Genomic DNA, 15,671 nt, shown 5'->3' with positions numbered 1-15,671 from the left:
CATCCGGCCCCTCCCCCACCCGCCTCCCCTCCGGCACCCCTCAGTTTGTTCTCTGTATTTAGGGGCCTCTCGTGGTTTTTCTCCGCCTCTGTTTTTATCTTCTGTGTCCTTCCCTTCCCCTAAGTTCATCTGTTGATTCACTCCTTCTCCTTGATAGGTGTTTCTTATTCTAAACAAACGTGGCTGGCATTCCCGTCTGATAGAAGCTTCTGGTTAAGATGCGACAGGCCCGAGCTCTGCAGGCTGGTGCCAGGAGGTTTCCCCCGCAGCCCCCCCCGGGCACTGGCGCCCCTGCCTTATCCTGAGCTCGCCCGGCACGCCTGTGCGGAGGGGGGGGAAGCCAGCCAGACTTTTGCAAGGGGACACTTTTTTTTTTTCTTTCGTTGCAGTTATTATGAGGATCAGAAATGGGGGCTTGGGATGTTTCCTTCGAAGCTTTTCCCAGATTCCAGAGAGTTTTAGGCAAACCCAGGGCTCCAGGAAGCCACTGGGCGCCTGCACTTTTCCAGACATCAGCTGAAGGGGCGCAAACATCCTGAAACCTAATGTAAACTTGGCATTCGGAGTCTCCACGTGAAACGGGAGGCCGGCTGGCCCCAGAGGCAAACAGAGACTGCATTTACATGTCGCCCCCACGACCTCATTTCTAAATTCAAACAAGGTAATGTCTGCCATAATGGGCTGTTGGGGCCTCCGTGCCCTGAGAATGCATATTTTAGCATCGCCTTGCTGGGTCAGGATTCTGGAAGCGCTCATCAACCACCTGACAAAGCATCAAGGCGTCCCCTCGAAACGTTGTCACCAGCTGTGAGCCCAGCGCCATGGGTCCGGGGGGAGGGGGGCGGTTGGGGACAACACCAGACACCGGTCCATCTGTCCACAGCCCCGACCTTGGCCCGTCCTGGGGTCAACCCGGTGTTTACCCAGCCTACCTCGGGCAACATGCTCGGGGCAGCGGGGCCAGGGCGGGCGGAGGGGAGAACCGCCTCCTTCCCTACCAAGGCCCAAGCTTCAGAAGGTGTCTCTGAGGCTCCCCACACTTTACTGCTGGGGTCCCTGAGGCCCCGCAAGGGGAAGGACGTGGCCAAGGTCACAAAGCAAGTCAGAGCGCAGCCAAGAAGAGGAGAAAAAGCCCTCACCTTCTCTCTACATCCACGGGCCAACCGGGGTCAGCCTGGGCTCACCTTTCAGGACCTGGCTCCGGTCCTACCTCTTCAGGGGCTCTTCCAGACTCTTCGAGCAGTGGTTAGGGCCCCGGGTTCCAGTCTCCAACTCCCTCCCATCACATCACGGACCTCTGGAGACTTACCCATCCCCCACGACACAAACCCCACTCTGGCAAGGCACTGCGAGGAAGCCAGCGGGGCTGGCCGCCGTGAGCACGGGGCCCGGCAGCAGGAGGTGAGGTTGGGCGCGTGGGGCGTCCTGGGGAGCCAGGTCCTGCCCGTTTTAAGAGCAGTGGGAACGCTGCGGTGTTTTGAACGGAGGCGCGACATCCTCTGACCTGTACTGTAGAGCATGGTGGGGTGAGGACAGGAGTAGGGAGATCAGGGAGGGGCCCCTGCCGTGACCCAGGCGGGAGAAACAGGTGGCCTGGCCAGGGGAGGGGCAGTGGACACGGGCACGCGTAGTGTAATCTCTGCAGGTTTGAATTTCCTGTCCTCTCGGCGGATCACGGCGCCCGCCTCACCCCCAGCCCCCGTGGCCGGGCACCCTCAGGAGGCCGTCCTGGAAGGAGGCCAGGAGGGAGGGAGCAAGGCTCTCCTGCACGGAGCCCTGACCCAGGACAGAGCTCCGGGAAAGGAAGGTAACTGGTTGTTTCCGTCCCGAGGAGAACATGCCGTGACCGTGAATCTTCATTCGGCTGTCCCCAAAGTGACAAACATCCCCCAGCGTCCATGCTGCTGCCTCCCCGGCAATTTCTCTGTTTACAGGATGTCTGGGGTGTCTAGACAGGCTGGGGTGGGGTGGGGGGAGTCAGAGAGTGGAGTCCCAAGGCAGTTCTCAGACGGCACACGGCTATTTCTGCACAGAACAGCTAAAACCAAAAGACTGAAATCTGCCTCTGCCTGGAGAGTTCATTAAATAGAAATATGCTTAATTCTTTCCTTTTTTATCAGTTGACGGCTTCCAACAGATAAAGCTTATTTTATTTAAGCTTTCACACACCCGGCGAGATAAATATCCCTGAATTCCTGTCTTCACAGGGGGAAAAAAAAAATTAAAAACGGATGGAGTCAGAATCTTGAGTAGGGTTCTGGAAGCTGGACCAAAGGGTGGACCCACACGATTGGGTCGGAGTTAGATCAACCCCAGGACGTGGTGGTGTGGAGGGAGGGGCTGGTCCCTGCAGAGGGCATGAGGGAAACTGCTGGCAAGGATTGTTCTAGAAAGGACACCCACCGACTCCTGGTCCAGAGGGACCCTCAAAGTCAGATTTGGAGTAGAAGACCTCGTCCGTACACGCAGACGGCTGTGGGTTCAGTCCTGGCCTGGCCACCCTCCAGCTGCAGAAATGTGAACAGGTCACTTCGCTTCCTTGTGCCTCAGTTTCCTGAACTAGAATTCAACGAGCTCTCAGGCATGATCTCTGCACAAGCCCCTGTCACAGAGTGCGCGTGCCGTCCCTCCCCAGGGCTCCAGGGGAAGGGATCTGGGGTAGATTCGTCCTGCCCGCGGCACCTGGGCCCTGACCTCCCTCCACATCCAGCCTGAGCCCACACGCCTCCCCACAGACCCAGATGCATTTTGCAGCTCTACGTGCTGGGGAAGCGAGGGGCTGAGCAGCCACGATCGATGCTGACCTGGAGTTTGTTAACGGGATACCCAGGGGCTCAGGAACCAGCCGGTCGGAAGGACACCTGGGCTCCAGAGGGCCCGGGACGAATGGCGATTTAACCATGGGGTTGCTGAGTGAGGCCGGTGCCCGCAGCGGCTGCCAGCCTGTCCCTCCCCGGGCTGTCAGGGCAGGACCCAGGACCCCCCCCCCCCCCCCAGTTTCCACCTTGGACTGTCAGCACTGGGACCAGGACCTCCAACTCACACCCTGGGCCGTCCTCGAGGAAATGACAGGGGACATCAGATCCAAATCACAGGGAGAACCCAACCAGTAAGATTGGGGGGCCAGAAAGTCCCAGAAAGAGGGAGCCGCAGGGCACAGGTTGTGAGGGGGGATAAGCCCAGCCTGAGTGAAGGCCCACAGACACTAGGATGCAGGGGGGCGCTGGGACCCCGGCACATGAGGAGGGGGGTGGGAGAGATGGGGGGGTGGGCAGGCCCGTGGGTGGGGGGAGGGGTGCTTTCTCCGGGGCCACACGAGGAGCCACCAAGCCATTTGCAGCAGAGGGTGTGACATGGTAAGTTGTCACATTTTGAAAAGATCATTGTGGCTTCAAGTCCTTTCCAGCTCTTTCCAGTCTTTGATGCTAATTGGCATTTAGCGCTTACAGTGGGTCCAGCTGTGGCCCAGGAGAGGCCCAGAAGTGAGACTGGACAGCAGCCATGATCAGGGCACTGGGGCCGGCTGCCCCGAGGCAGCACCAGCAAGGACCCCCCCCAGGCGGTCTGCCCCTCCTCCCCGGCTCTGTAAACAATCCCACCTCCCCAGGGACAGGCACTCGGGTGGTGTCTTGATTCCCAGGGCCCATGGGAGGGAGGCCCCCCCAAGAGGAGAGGCAATCACGGGGTGAGGCAGAGGAAGGTGGCGCCCCGCCTTCCCCACCTGTCGGGGCGGGGGCAGCTCCGCGGGTTCTCGGGGGCCCCCCCGGGAAGCCCAGGTGCTCGCTGTCTGGCAGACAAACCCCAGAGTCATCCGTTGGCCACCAGATCAAAAGCAGAACCGAGTTCAGGCAGCTTCTCGTACGGGGTTTATTTCTAATTAATTCCTCGCCGGCACATGTAGGATCTGCACTTTCTCTCCCTCCTGGCTCTTCCAACCCGTGCATATTTCAGAGCCTGACAGCTTTCCTCGTGCTAAATATAAATCATGTCGTAAGCCGAGAGTTCGGCGGGAGTCGGTGGTCTTTGTCCCAAGCGTCCCTGGTGACTCTCCCCCTTCTGCTTCTTGCTGGCCCCACCGTCTCATCACCCAGGCCCCCCACAGACCCGAGCGCGGTGTTGTCTGTCCAGCCTCCATCCCCCCTCCTCTGGGGGCAGCGCCCCATTTTCCTTTGGGGAGTGGAGCTGACCCCACATGTGAATCTCAGGGTGGCTCCTGGTCCCGACATGATCAGTCAGAACACTGGGTCCCTCCAGGCACAGTGATTGGCTCAGGGCTGCTGTCATCACCCAGAGAGGCCAGGGAGAGACTTCGCTGGGACTTCCACCACAGCCCGGTCAGAGGCACTCTCTTTTCACTTAAACCGCGAGGTGGGCGGAGGAAATCCTGAAGCCTCTGGCAGCCGTTTTGTCGCCAGGAGGAGGAAGCTGGGTGGCGGCTGAGGCCACCACACAGGAGAGCAGTGCCCAGAGGCAAGGTTAGCGAGAGAGGCCGAGTGGTAGTCACCTCGCTTGAGGCTCCTGATCCAGCCACACCTGAAGCCTAACCCAGTTACGCGAGAGCCATTTTACAGGAGCAAATTCTCCTTCTTGCTTAGACTAGGTAGAGATGGGTTTTCCACCGCTTGCAACCAGGAGTCCCTCTCGATGCTACCAAAACCACAGAACTATGGCATGGTTGCCATGGAGGAAATACCAAAACCAAAAACCGAGAGATAAATAGGAAAGTGCCTGGTACGCAGGGGTGTTCAATAACCGTTCTTTTTTTTTTAATGTTTACTTATTTTTGAGACAGAGAGAGACAGAGCGTGAACGGGGGAGGAGCAGAGAGAGGGGGAGACATAGAATCCGAAGCAGGCTCCAGGCTCTGAGCTGTCAGCACAGAGCCCGACGTGGGGCTCGAACTCACGGACCGTGAGATCGTGACCTGAGCCGAAGTCAGTCACTCCACCGACTGAGCCACCCAGGCGCCCCATCATCCATCCATTTCTTAAAGTTGATGTCCCTCATATTAATAGAGCCACAGTCTGATGTGGTCCTACTCTTCGCTGGGCCCTTTCGTGTACACTATCCCATGGGATCATCATCCCCAGCCTCTGAGGTGAATGTCACCGTCACGATCCCTGGGGCAGGGACACTGAGACTCTGAGAGACTGAGTCACCCAACCGAAGCCACACAGCTGGCTCAGTGGGGGTTGGAGCCGCGCGCCTTCAGGCCCCCCCGCAGAAGCCCTCGGCCAGCCACACCCGAGCTGGTCCCCAGAGGGACCAAGTCACACACTTCTTAGAAGCAGCCCTGGAATGAATGTTCCTGACACTTTTCTTGTTGGGGAGGCGGAGGGGACTCGGGAAACCTTTCAAGCGGCCACGTGACGTTGGAAGATTTTTCTAGAATCTGGAAGACATGAAACTTTGATGCGCTGTGTGGGGAAGGAGGGGGAGAGCGTCCACTCTGGATCTTGGGGTTGAGGGATCTGTGCTCAAATCCCGGTCCCGGGGACCCAGCCTTTTTCGAAGGACTGGCTTGTCCTGGTGGTTGAAGGACGCTCTTCTCTGGGCCGAAGGGCCAGCTCAGCTCAAGAGGAAAGAGCATTAGCAACTCCGCCATTTACAGTCCCAGGGAAGGAACTGATTCAAAACAGGCTCGTCGGTGGACACAAAGACCACAAGGTGACAGGTTGTTGTGAGAGCAGGTTCTTTGCAAGGGACCAAAATAATGCCCTGTAGAATAATATCAAGGAGAAAATGGAACTTTTCACAGGGGAAGGTTAGTGGCCACCATTCACTCACACACACGCACACACACACTCACACACAAACACATACCCCCACATGCACACACACTTACGGAGACACAACAAACGTGACCAAAACTCAACTTGTTAAATCTAGGCGGTGAGTACTCTCCTCCCAACCCTTCTGTATATTTGATAGTTTTTCGTAAGAAAAAATGGAGTAAAAGCCCAGCCCTGCCACTTACTATGGAGTAACCTTGAGAAAGCCCATTGAAGGCTGTGACGCTCCACTTCCTCGTCCATCAAATGGGGACAGTGAAAAGCACATCTTCACAAAGCTCTCAGAAGCATTCAATGAGACGGTCCGTGCAGATAGCTTGGATTTGACGCGTGGCCCCGAAAATCACTCAGGAAATGCTAGATACTAGCTTGTCCGAAGACGGTGAAGAAATACCCTGTACTCTAGTCCGAAGTACCCAATCCAGATAAACTCAGAAAGCACAGAATAATCCTCCAGGGCAAGAGGTTTGCCGCTGTGCCTCCCAGCCAGCTCGGGGACCCAAGTTCAGTGCTCCCAGCCAGCTCATGGACCCAGATTCTGTGCTCCAGAGAAACAGGCTGGGCGGGGCCACCGGAAGGCGAGGCCACCGCGGAACCCATCCCATTAAAAAATATATATGTATTACCGAAGCACAGTGGACGTACAATATTGTGTTCGTTTCAGGTGCACAGCATAGTGACTGGACAAGGCCACACATTACTCAGCAGTCCCCACCACAAGGGAGGTCGCCAGCTGTCACAACGTTATTACAACACCATCGGCTGTATCCCCCGTGCGGCACGTTTCCCGTGACTTCTTTATCTTATAACCGGAAGTTTCTGCCACCCCTTTTTTAAATCGTGTGCTAGGGTCTCAGCCTCTCCTTGTGAAGACAAGTGTTAAGTCACACACACCTCGAAGTAATCACACTACAGTTCGAGTGTCCGATCAGCAAGGGTGGAAAAGGTGGGTCGCAGGCGGGGATGGTGACAAGTGGGACACGCGTCCTCACGTCCGCCCGGGGTGGAAAGCAGCCAACAACAACAAAAGCAGTGAAAGTCATGTGGGTAAAAAAGCCGTGATATTGTTGAAAATTTGCGTGAGGGTGCATTTTTTCAGGCCGAGGAAAGTATTAGGAAGATTAATTGAAGAAGTCACAGCACCGCCACACAATGGAACGTGAGGCAGCTGATTTTAAAAATGGGGGGGCGTCTTAATCGCGGATGTAGGACAGTCTCCACGTCCCAGGGGACCAGGGACGGGAGCAAAACTGTACTTGCCTTTTATGTAGTTTGGTTTTGAATCACGTATTTTACCTCTTCCAAACTTTTCCTTCTTGTTGAACGTATCGCAAAATAATTCTGTAAAGACACATGCCAAAGTCATAGTAGTGGTCCTTTCCAATGAATGAGATTCCAAGTAATTTTTATTTCCTTCTTGATGGCTTTTTAAATATCAGGGTTTTTTTTCTTAAGTTTTTTTTTTAAGTTGATTTGTTTTGAGAGAGAGAGAGGGGCGCCTGCGTGGCGCAGTCGGTTAAGCGTCCGACTTCAGCCAGGTCACGATCTCGCGGTCCGTGAGTTTGAGCCCCGCGTCGGGCTCTGGGCTGATGGCTCGGAGCCTGGAGCCTGTTTCCGATTCTGTGTCTCCCTCTCTCTCTGCCCCTCGCCCGTTCATGCTCTGTCTCTCTCTGTCCCAAAAATAAATAAACGTTGGAAAAAAAAAATTAAAAAAAAAAAAGAGAGAGAGAGAGAGAGAGAGAGAGAGCATGAGTGGGGGAGGGGCAGAGAGAGAGGGAGAGAGACAGAGAATCCCAAGTAGGCTCAGCTCTGTCTGCCACGGAGCCCGACGTGGGCTCGAACCCACGAAGCTGTGAGATCATGACTTGAGCCGAAACCTACAGCCAGACGCTTAATCAACTGAGCCACCCAGGCGCCCCATCAGGTTTTTGTTTTTGTACAATGAGAAGCATTATTTTCATATCTCGAAGTTTTTCAGAAGTTTCCATTCTGAAATGAAATGATAAACAGCCACATTTGGGATTTTTTCTTCTCTATTTCCCAGTCTTAGCGTGTCCTTCCCCATCCAATCATCAGCGGTTGCCTCTGGTCTCCTCCCATACACACACTCACACACACACACACACACACACACACTCACACACACACACACACACACACACACACTCACACACACACACACACACACACACACACACACTCCTCCAGGTTTATCCACAGCTCCCCATCTGAGGTCTGTTTCTTTAGCTGCAGGATTTGAGCAGGACCTTCCTCCCGGAGCCAGCAGCCAGGGGCCACCCGCCCAGGGACACAGCAGAACCCGTTGGCAGAGCACAGGGCACAGGGAGGAGCGCCAGTCCCGAGGGTCAGAGAGGCCTGCAGAGTAAATAGGCAACGATCGCCTCCAGACAGAAAGCCAAAGTGAGTCCCAAACCGTGACGGTCGTGTTCCAAAAACCGATCACAATGGCCACGTACTTCCAAAACAGGAAAACACCTTTCCTAGGTCAAAGTGAAGTGCGGCCCCCCTTAACCCTCAACCGTGATAGACGGCGGGGGGGGGGGGGGGGGGGGGGGAAGAGACACGGACGGCTACTGATCTCGTCTAATTCTCACCACACCCAAGTACGTGTTAGAATCCTGACAAAAGTTATCCTGCCTGCCACCAACACCAGGAACCAGTCCAGTGTTTTTACGTATGATAAGGAGCCCTCCACCTTCGAGGGAAGGGCTCCGCGGCCTGAGGCTGGACCACCAGACCCTCTAGCAAAGGGGTTTACCTGCCAGGCCTCGAAGGGCCCGGGACCGTCCCCAGCCTCGTGTTAGTCCCGGCCACTCCCCAGCCCCAGCCTAGTTAGAATCCCACAGTACCCTCCCAGTCCCCTGCCACTTCCTTGTCACAACCACCCCATCGCAGGCACTGAGCTGGGTGTTGCCGTTCTCTCTTTGCCTCCCCGACGCGCGTGCCCGGCGGTATCTGCGGGGCGCGGCCCCGTGCCCGGCACCCACCAGGCCCTGGACCAACAGCTGCCGACGAAGAGACCAGATCAACAGAATCGCGAGGATTCCAGAGCCCCAAGTACGCAGAGAGGGAGTGGAATGGCACACAAATGGGGCCCACACCGTGGGGTCCGACCACCGTGGACCCCCCCGAAGCAAACCCAGCCCGGCCAACTTGGCCATGAGTCGAGTCCTCCTCCTCCTCGAGCTGCTCCCGGGAGGGGGGGGGGGGGGGTCGGCGGCGCACGTCCTGGTGCAGGGGCGGGGTGGGGGGAGCCTTCCCCGCAGACGGGAGGTGTGGGACTGACTTTGAAATCACTTTGGCCTTTGGGTTTTGAAAGAGGTTGATTCTGATACACTGACCTGAATGTTAACGGCATGGAAGTTGCATTTGTATTCAGAAGGGGAGGTAAGCAGCCACTCCGAGGAGATGATGCTGTTTAATTAGGTCTAGTAGTTAACTCCGAATAAAGGCAACCGTGCTGCCGGGAACCAGGAAGGGAAGCGAAACCTCCCGGGAACGCACAGACTTCAGCGGAGCCGCAAGAGAAGGAGCCGGTGGGTCAGAAATGACGAGTTCACTTCCCGAAAGCCTCGCAGCCAGGCGCGGGGGGCGGTTGGCTCTCCGGGCTCCCGGTCGCAACGCGGCGAGCCAGAGGGTGCTGGTGAGGTCACCGTGCGCGTGCGCGTGGGGGAGGAGCCCACTTTTAATGCCAGCAATACAAGGATTTCGTTCTCAGCAACCAGAAAACGGGAGACGCCTGCCATGCCCACCCACGGCCGAGTGGATGAATCCGCCCGTGGCGCAGTCACACCACGGAATACTCTGCGGCAGTGAAAAAAGAACGAAGCTCCACTCACGCACCAGACCGGGGAGAAATGTAGAAACATAACGAAGAGGGGCCGCTGGGTGGCTCAGTGGGTTGAGCGTCCGACTTCGGCTCAGGTCATGATCTCACGGTTCGCGAGTTCGAGCCCCGGGTCGGGCTCTGTGCTGACCGCTCGGAGCCTGGAGCCTGCTTGGGATTTTGTGTCTCCCTCCCTCTGCCCCACCCCAGCTCATGCTTGCACTCCGTCTCTGTCAAAAATAAATTAACTTAAAAACATTTTTTTTTTAGTAACAAAGAGTGCGTAAAAAAAAAAAAAAAAAGATGGCAAAGGCCACATGTCCTACGACTCCCTCGATACAAAGTTCAAGAGCAAGAAAAACCGATGTGCAGGGACGGAAGGCAGGACAGCCCTCACCATGGCAAGGGGCAGGGCGGGCGCTGACATGCTCCGTGTCTTGGTCACCGGGGGGTCAGGCAGGCACGCGCATATGTGCAAAATACAAAATGTGCACGTGCCGGGTGCAGAAATGCGTGGAGGGGCATGTTTCGCAAGACCCGTGCGCTCCCGGGGCGTTACGCCTCCGTCCGAATACGTGTGCATTTCAAGAAAACCCGGTTCTCAGTAGCGCGGCAGCAAAGCGTGCTTCTCTGCTGGGTGTCGCCCTTCTGACACGTGCGAGCGCCCTCCGCACGCAGCAGACAACCACGGCTCAGTAATGGAAGTGATTATCCTCACAATTATAGGTTGGATTCTTTGCAGTTGTCTTTCCAGTTCAGAAAATAAATTATACATCTTCCCTGCGCTCCTTTGCCCACACGGTTTAATAAAGTGGGGGGACTTGGCACTTCTTGCTTTTATTTAAGGGCTCGGAGGGGCGCGGAGTCACGGAGAGGCGGCAGATGACTGAGTTGCTCCCCGGAAAATTGCGCGGCGAGCGTGAAGCCGCCCCATCCCCAGGCAAGTGCAGGAGGAGGAGATAAAGCGTGCTTCAAAGTGAGAAGACGTGAAAATTGATTCGGGAATGCTAGCCGTTTTCAATTTTATATTGCCGTTTGTTTCGAGAATAGCCAGGCTCACCCAAACAGGAGTGAACAGGCAGACGGGAAAATATAATTAACGTGGACACTGGCGCTCTCCGTCCTGGGCACGCGGCTGGGCGCACTCTGACCTGCGTGGCCAAGGCGAACGGATTCAAACCGGGCTGAGACGAGGGCACGAGGAAACATCTGACGATAAATAAAACAGGGAAACCTGCCGCTTTTTTTTTTCCAATCTCTCCTCCCCATTCTGTGTCTCTCTGAACTTCGGGAGCCAAAGTCGGAGAGGAAACATCTTGCAAAGCAAAGAGCCCCCGTGACGTGATTTGGTTTGCACATCTGCAAAATGGGACGACAGGGCGATGGAGAAAACCGGGGGCTTAGGAGACAGATCCACATCCCAGCATCGGCTTACCACCCACCAGTTGGCACAAGCTAGTCTGTGTCTCGAGCCTCAGTTTCTTCATCTGTAAATCGGGATAATGACTTCCCGGGGCCCTTGGGAACATTCAGTGAAGCCATTCAGGCAAAGCACGTGCCACGGCCCTGGGGGTCATAGCAAGAGCTGGCTCTTTTTATCTTTACCCCCCGCACCCCTGCCCAGTTGCCTCATTTCCAAGGGCAAATAGGGCAGGGACCTGGTCGCTAACACCCAAGAACCGGGGCCCTGCTTCCAGCTACACGATTTGTGGGAGCCAGTGCAAAATAAAAAGGTGGGCCCCTTGTTCCAAAGACAGGGAAACGGGCCACTGAAAGACCGGGAGGCACTTCGCGCTGTCCTCCTATGCGGCCTCCCCTGGACTTGGACAGTGTTTTCTACTCGCGGTGCGAAGTGGTCCTAAGGAAACAAAACCCTTCCAATCATCGGCGTGAATGTTATCAGTCATCTTTCTACGGTGCAACGTCACTTTCAAATACAAATATACGAGCTTTTAACTCGTGTGCAGATTCACCAAAACCACACAGTCTGTGATGCGTGGCTGGAATCGGCACACGTATTCTGTTCTCACCAGAACAGGAGAAACACCGCACGGAACTAACTGGGCTGTTTTTGTTTCACTTCCTGACACGCGCACGTTCTACCCACACTCTCTGTCTCGGGCTTACTGAGGAGTCTGGACAGACGGAAAGGAAAAGGAGCCGTGGCTGCCTTACCTCTTCGTCTCCTTCCTCGGCTCTGTTTTCAGCTGTTTTCAGCATAAGTGGTTGGCAGGTAGGAGGAAGGACAGGACAGGAGTCTTGGGCTGTCAGTCTTGGGCGACTGACAGCACTTTCCTGCTGATCGGGAAATCAATGCAAGGCCTGGAGGCTGGCTCCTTGCTCCTCACGATTCTTGTGCTTTTCTCTGATGAGGAATATTTTGCAGGAGTTTCCTAGGACAACTTTGCCTTCTTTCTGTGTTAGAAACAAGTTCTGGTTCAGAGCGAGCGCGGCCTCCTGGGTGTCCACGCTTCTACTTATTCAGTCGTAGACATAACACATGTACCCTGTACTTCCTTCTGTCTTCCCGATGCTGGGTCCCCCAGAGTCCTGTGCTCCTGGGTCCTCGTGAGCGCCTGTGAATGGGGCAGCAGGGAGGCAGTCCCTGGAGCCTTGATCAAACCACTCCTGACCTCCCACTCACAAAAGTTGTGCCCTGGGAGGCTCCCAGCCTCATTGCTCAGAAGAATTGCTCCCGGGGACTCGCGGAGGAAGCTGGCAGGGGCAGGCAAGGGACCCATGATGGGGCTGGCACGCGACCAAGCTAACGCAGAGCCCAGGGTTCATCCTTTATTTGGGGACCACGGGGGAGAATCACAGAGAAAGCCAGAGCCGGCAAAAATCAGGATTTGCATCTTGGCTTTAACATTTAACTCTGTGACTTGGAAAAATCCCTTTCCTTCCCTGAGCCCCAGCTTCCTCGACAATGCAACAGACTAAGACTTACCCTGGGGAGCCTTTGGGAGAATGAAATTAGTGAGAACAAAACCCTCAGCCGGTGTCGACCAAACGCTGATCCCTCGGAAAAATGCAGTCGTGGTGACTACCGAGAGTCCCGGGGCCGTGGGAGCCACGCTGTTTCCAGAAAAGCCAGCAGTGGTCGGGGACACGGCTTCCTACTGTGGGAACGTGGCCCAATGACACACTCCGTGCTTGGCGACTGACAGCACTTTCCTGTTGATCGGGAAATCAATGCAAGGCCTGGAGGCTGGCTCCTTGCTCCTCACGATTCTTGTGCTTTTCTCTGATGAGGAATATTTTGCTTTCCTTCCTCTCTCCTGGGGACAAACGCATTTCCCTCTCCACGTTGCAGGCAGCAAACCAGGAGGGAAGAGAAAGCATGCCTGGTCCTGAGGGGGCTGTTGTAAACTCTTGATTTAATTATCTCCAGTTGGTAACTGGCAAGCTGTCCACGATCTTCCTGCATAGGCAGCCTGGTGGTTCCCCTTTGTTGAGCATTAATGATGTTTTGGGAAACCTTTGAACTGGACTCCTAAAGAAGAAAAATGGCTCCTTGTGATGGAGAGATCGGAGAGAGGGGCTGTGTGGGAAATAGAGGCTGGAGGCACCATTGTGGGAGCCCATGATGACCCTGGCTGAGCATTCACTGCCTGCCAGACCCTCTCGCAGCATCTTGTGGGTACCAAGCACCTTCCTACTTCAGGGCCTTTGCACATACTGTTCCCACTGATAGAACACTCTGTTCCCACATGTCCTCAGAGCCACTCACCCTCATTTCCTCAAGGAGGCCTTTCCAGAGTCTGCTTTCTAAAGGTGGATTCCTGTACACACATTTGCTCGTTTCTTGCAAAGCACCCACCTCTACCTGCGATTATCGTACGTGTATCCTATTTATTTGCCTCATTTGCTACAGCGTAAGTGCATGAGATCCGGGCAGTGCGTCAGCCTCGCCCCATTCCCCTAATGCCTAGCACGATGCCTGGGGGAGAAGGGTGGCAGGTCCCCAATGAATGAATGGATAAATGAATGAACAGGAACAGTATTTGGGAAAGAGAGGAAGGGAGCAAAGAAAGAATCTGTCCCCTTCCCTAACCTCAATTTCTTCCTGGGATCACTGATTTTGAGCAAGTGATTAGACCAAGTGCCAGCTCCTCTACTCCCACAGCAAGCTTCCTCATTCACTCCTCCCCAGAGTATGGATAATTGGGTGGATGGATGGATAGATACATGGATACATGGCTGGCTGGGTAGATAGATGGATGGATGGATGGATGGATGGATGGATGGATGGATGGATCGATTGATCGATGGATGGATGGATGGATAGATAGGTGGGTGCGTGGATGGATGGGTGGATGGATGGATACAGGGATGGATGGATGGGCAGGTGGGTGGATGGGTGGATGGATAAGTGGATGGATGGAAGGATGGATGGATAGATGGATGGATGGATGGATGGATGGATGGATGGATGGATGGATATGTGGAAGGATGTATGTATGTATGTATGGATGGATGGATGGATGGATGGATAGATAGGTGGGTGGGTGGATGGATGGGTGGATGGATGGATAGTTGAATGGATGGATGGATGGATGGATGGATGGATGGGTGGATGGATGGATAGAGGGGTGGATGGATAGAGGGGTGGGTGGATGGATGGATGGATGGATGGTGGATGGATAGATGGATGGATAGAGGGGTGGATGGATGGATGAATACAAGGATGGCTGGCTGGATGGATGGATAGATAGATAGGTGGGTGGGTGGATGGATGGGTGGATGGATAGAGGGGTGGATATATGGATGGATGGATGGATGGATGGATGGATGGAGGGGTAGATGATGGATAGGTGCATGGATGGATGGATGGATAGATGGATAGATGGATGGGTGGATGGGTGGGTGGGTGGATGGATGGATGGGTGGATAGATGGATGGATGGATGGATGGATGGATGGATAAGTGGAGGGATAGGTAGATACATGGATACATGGCTGGCTGGGTAGATGGATGGATGGATGGCTGGATGGATGGATGGATGGATGGATACATGGCTGACTGGTTGGCTGGATGGATGGATGGATGGATGGATGGACAGGCGGATGGATGGATATAAGGATGGACAAATGTTTGGAGGGATGGGTAGGTGGGTGGATATGTGGATGAACAGACGAGTGGAGACTAACTGTAAGTCTGCTGATTTGGTCCCCTGTGAAGGAACTGAGCACTCTCTAGTGCAGGGACAGTCACACAGCAGTTGTCTCCCATGTTCTCTGCTGCCTGTGCTGCTGGGCCCTGAGCAGCAGCTCACTAGCCCCCCCCCCCCCCCAGCCCCCCCCCCCCCCAGCTGCACTGCAGCCCCTCTCTTGCCAGGACACACTTAGCCCCTCATTGCTTTCGTGCTGTGATATAATGTCAGTATTTCTTCTGGAGCCTTTTTTGCTAAGTAAATGGTTGCTTCCCCAGGAGGCTTTTTTTTTTTTTTTTTTTTTTTTGCCAGCTGAGACCCACACAGCTTGTTGGAGGCCTTCAACTGGGCTGTCCATGCGGGAGTGAGGAGGATAGGAGAGGAGGGGAGGGAAGGAGAAGGAAGGAGAAGAGAGGAGAGGGGCGGAGAATAGAGGGGAGGGGAGAAGGGAGGGGAGGAGAACAGAGAGGAGGGGAGGGGAGGGGAGAGGAAGGAGGCACCCCTGGGCAAGCTGAGGCCATCACACCGGTCACTTGTCCTCACTTCTGTCGGGCCAGAAGCCCGGAGACGGCCTTCCCCTCCTACCGGCAACCACAGAGCAGGGGAGTGGTCTGGAGTGGGCCCCAGTGTGGAGGCCTGCTCGTGGGCACTCAGGACGGAAGCGTGCTCATCAGCCGAGTTCCGCCAAGGCGCTAATGGTTTACAGGCTCCGGCCCCTCACCTCCGCGAAAATGTTGAGATTTGCGTCTTTGCCACAACAGATCAAGTAAAACCTTGACTTCGCTTTTGCATTTCACGAGGCTGATCTCAAGGGCTTTGCCACTGTCTTCGAGCTCACATCAGCCGCGGGGGGGGGGGGGGGGGGGAAGCCCCGGTGTGG

The 15,671-nt window shown here is 55.2% G+C and overlaps 1 long non-coding RNA gene across 1 annotated transcript; it reads left to right on the top strand.

The window, feature by feature from the left end:
• The first annotated feature begins 393 nt into the window (after positions 1-393).
• LOC147582841 (uncharacterized) lies at positions 394-2,101 on the top strand. Its single transcript, XR_015248802.1, has 4 exons — positions 394-661; positions 739-807; positions 1,219-1,401; positions 1,646-2,101. It is a non-coding gene; the product is annotated as an uncharacterized LOC147582841 (long non-coding RNA).
• Positions 2,102-15,671: the final 13,570 nt, after the last annotated feature.

This window comes from Puma concolor, chromosome A3, assembly GCF_028749965.1.
Source record: "Puma concolor isolate L17-30 chromosome A3, mPumCon1.1.hap2, whole genome shotgun sequence".
Lineage (NCBI taxonomy): Eukaryota > Metazoa > Chordata > Mammalia > Carnivora > Felidae > Puma > Puma concolor.
The sequence above is the reverse complement of the archived record's forward strand: the minus strand, read 5'-3'. Positions and strand labels throughout refer to the sequence as shown.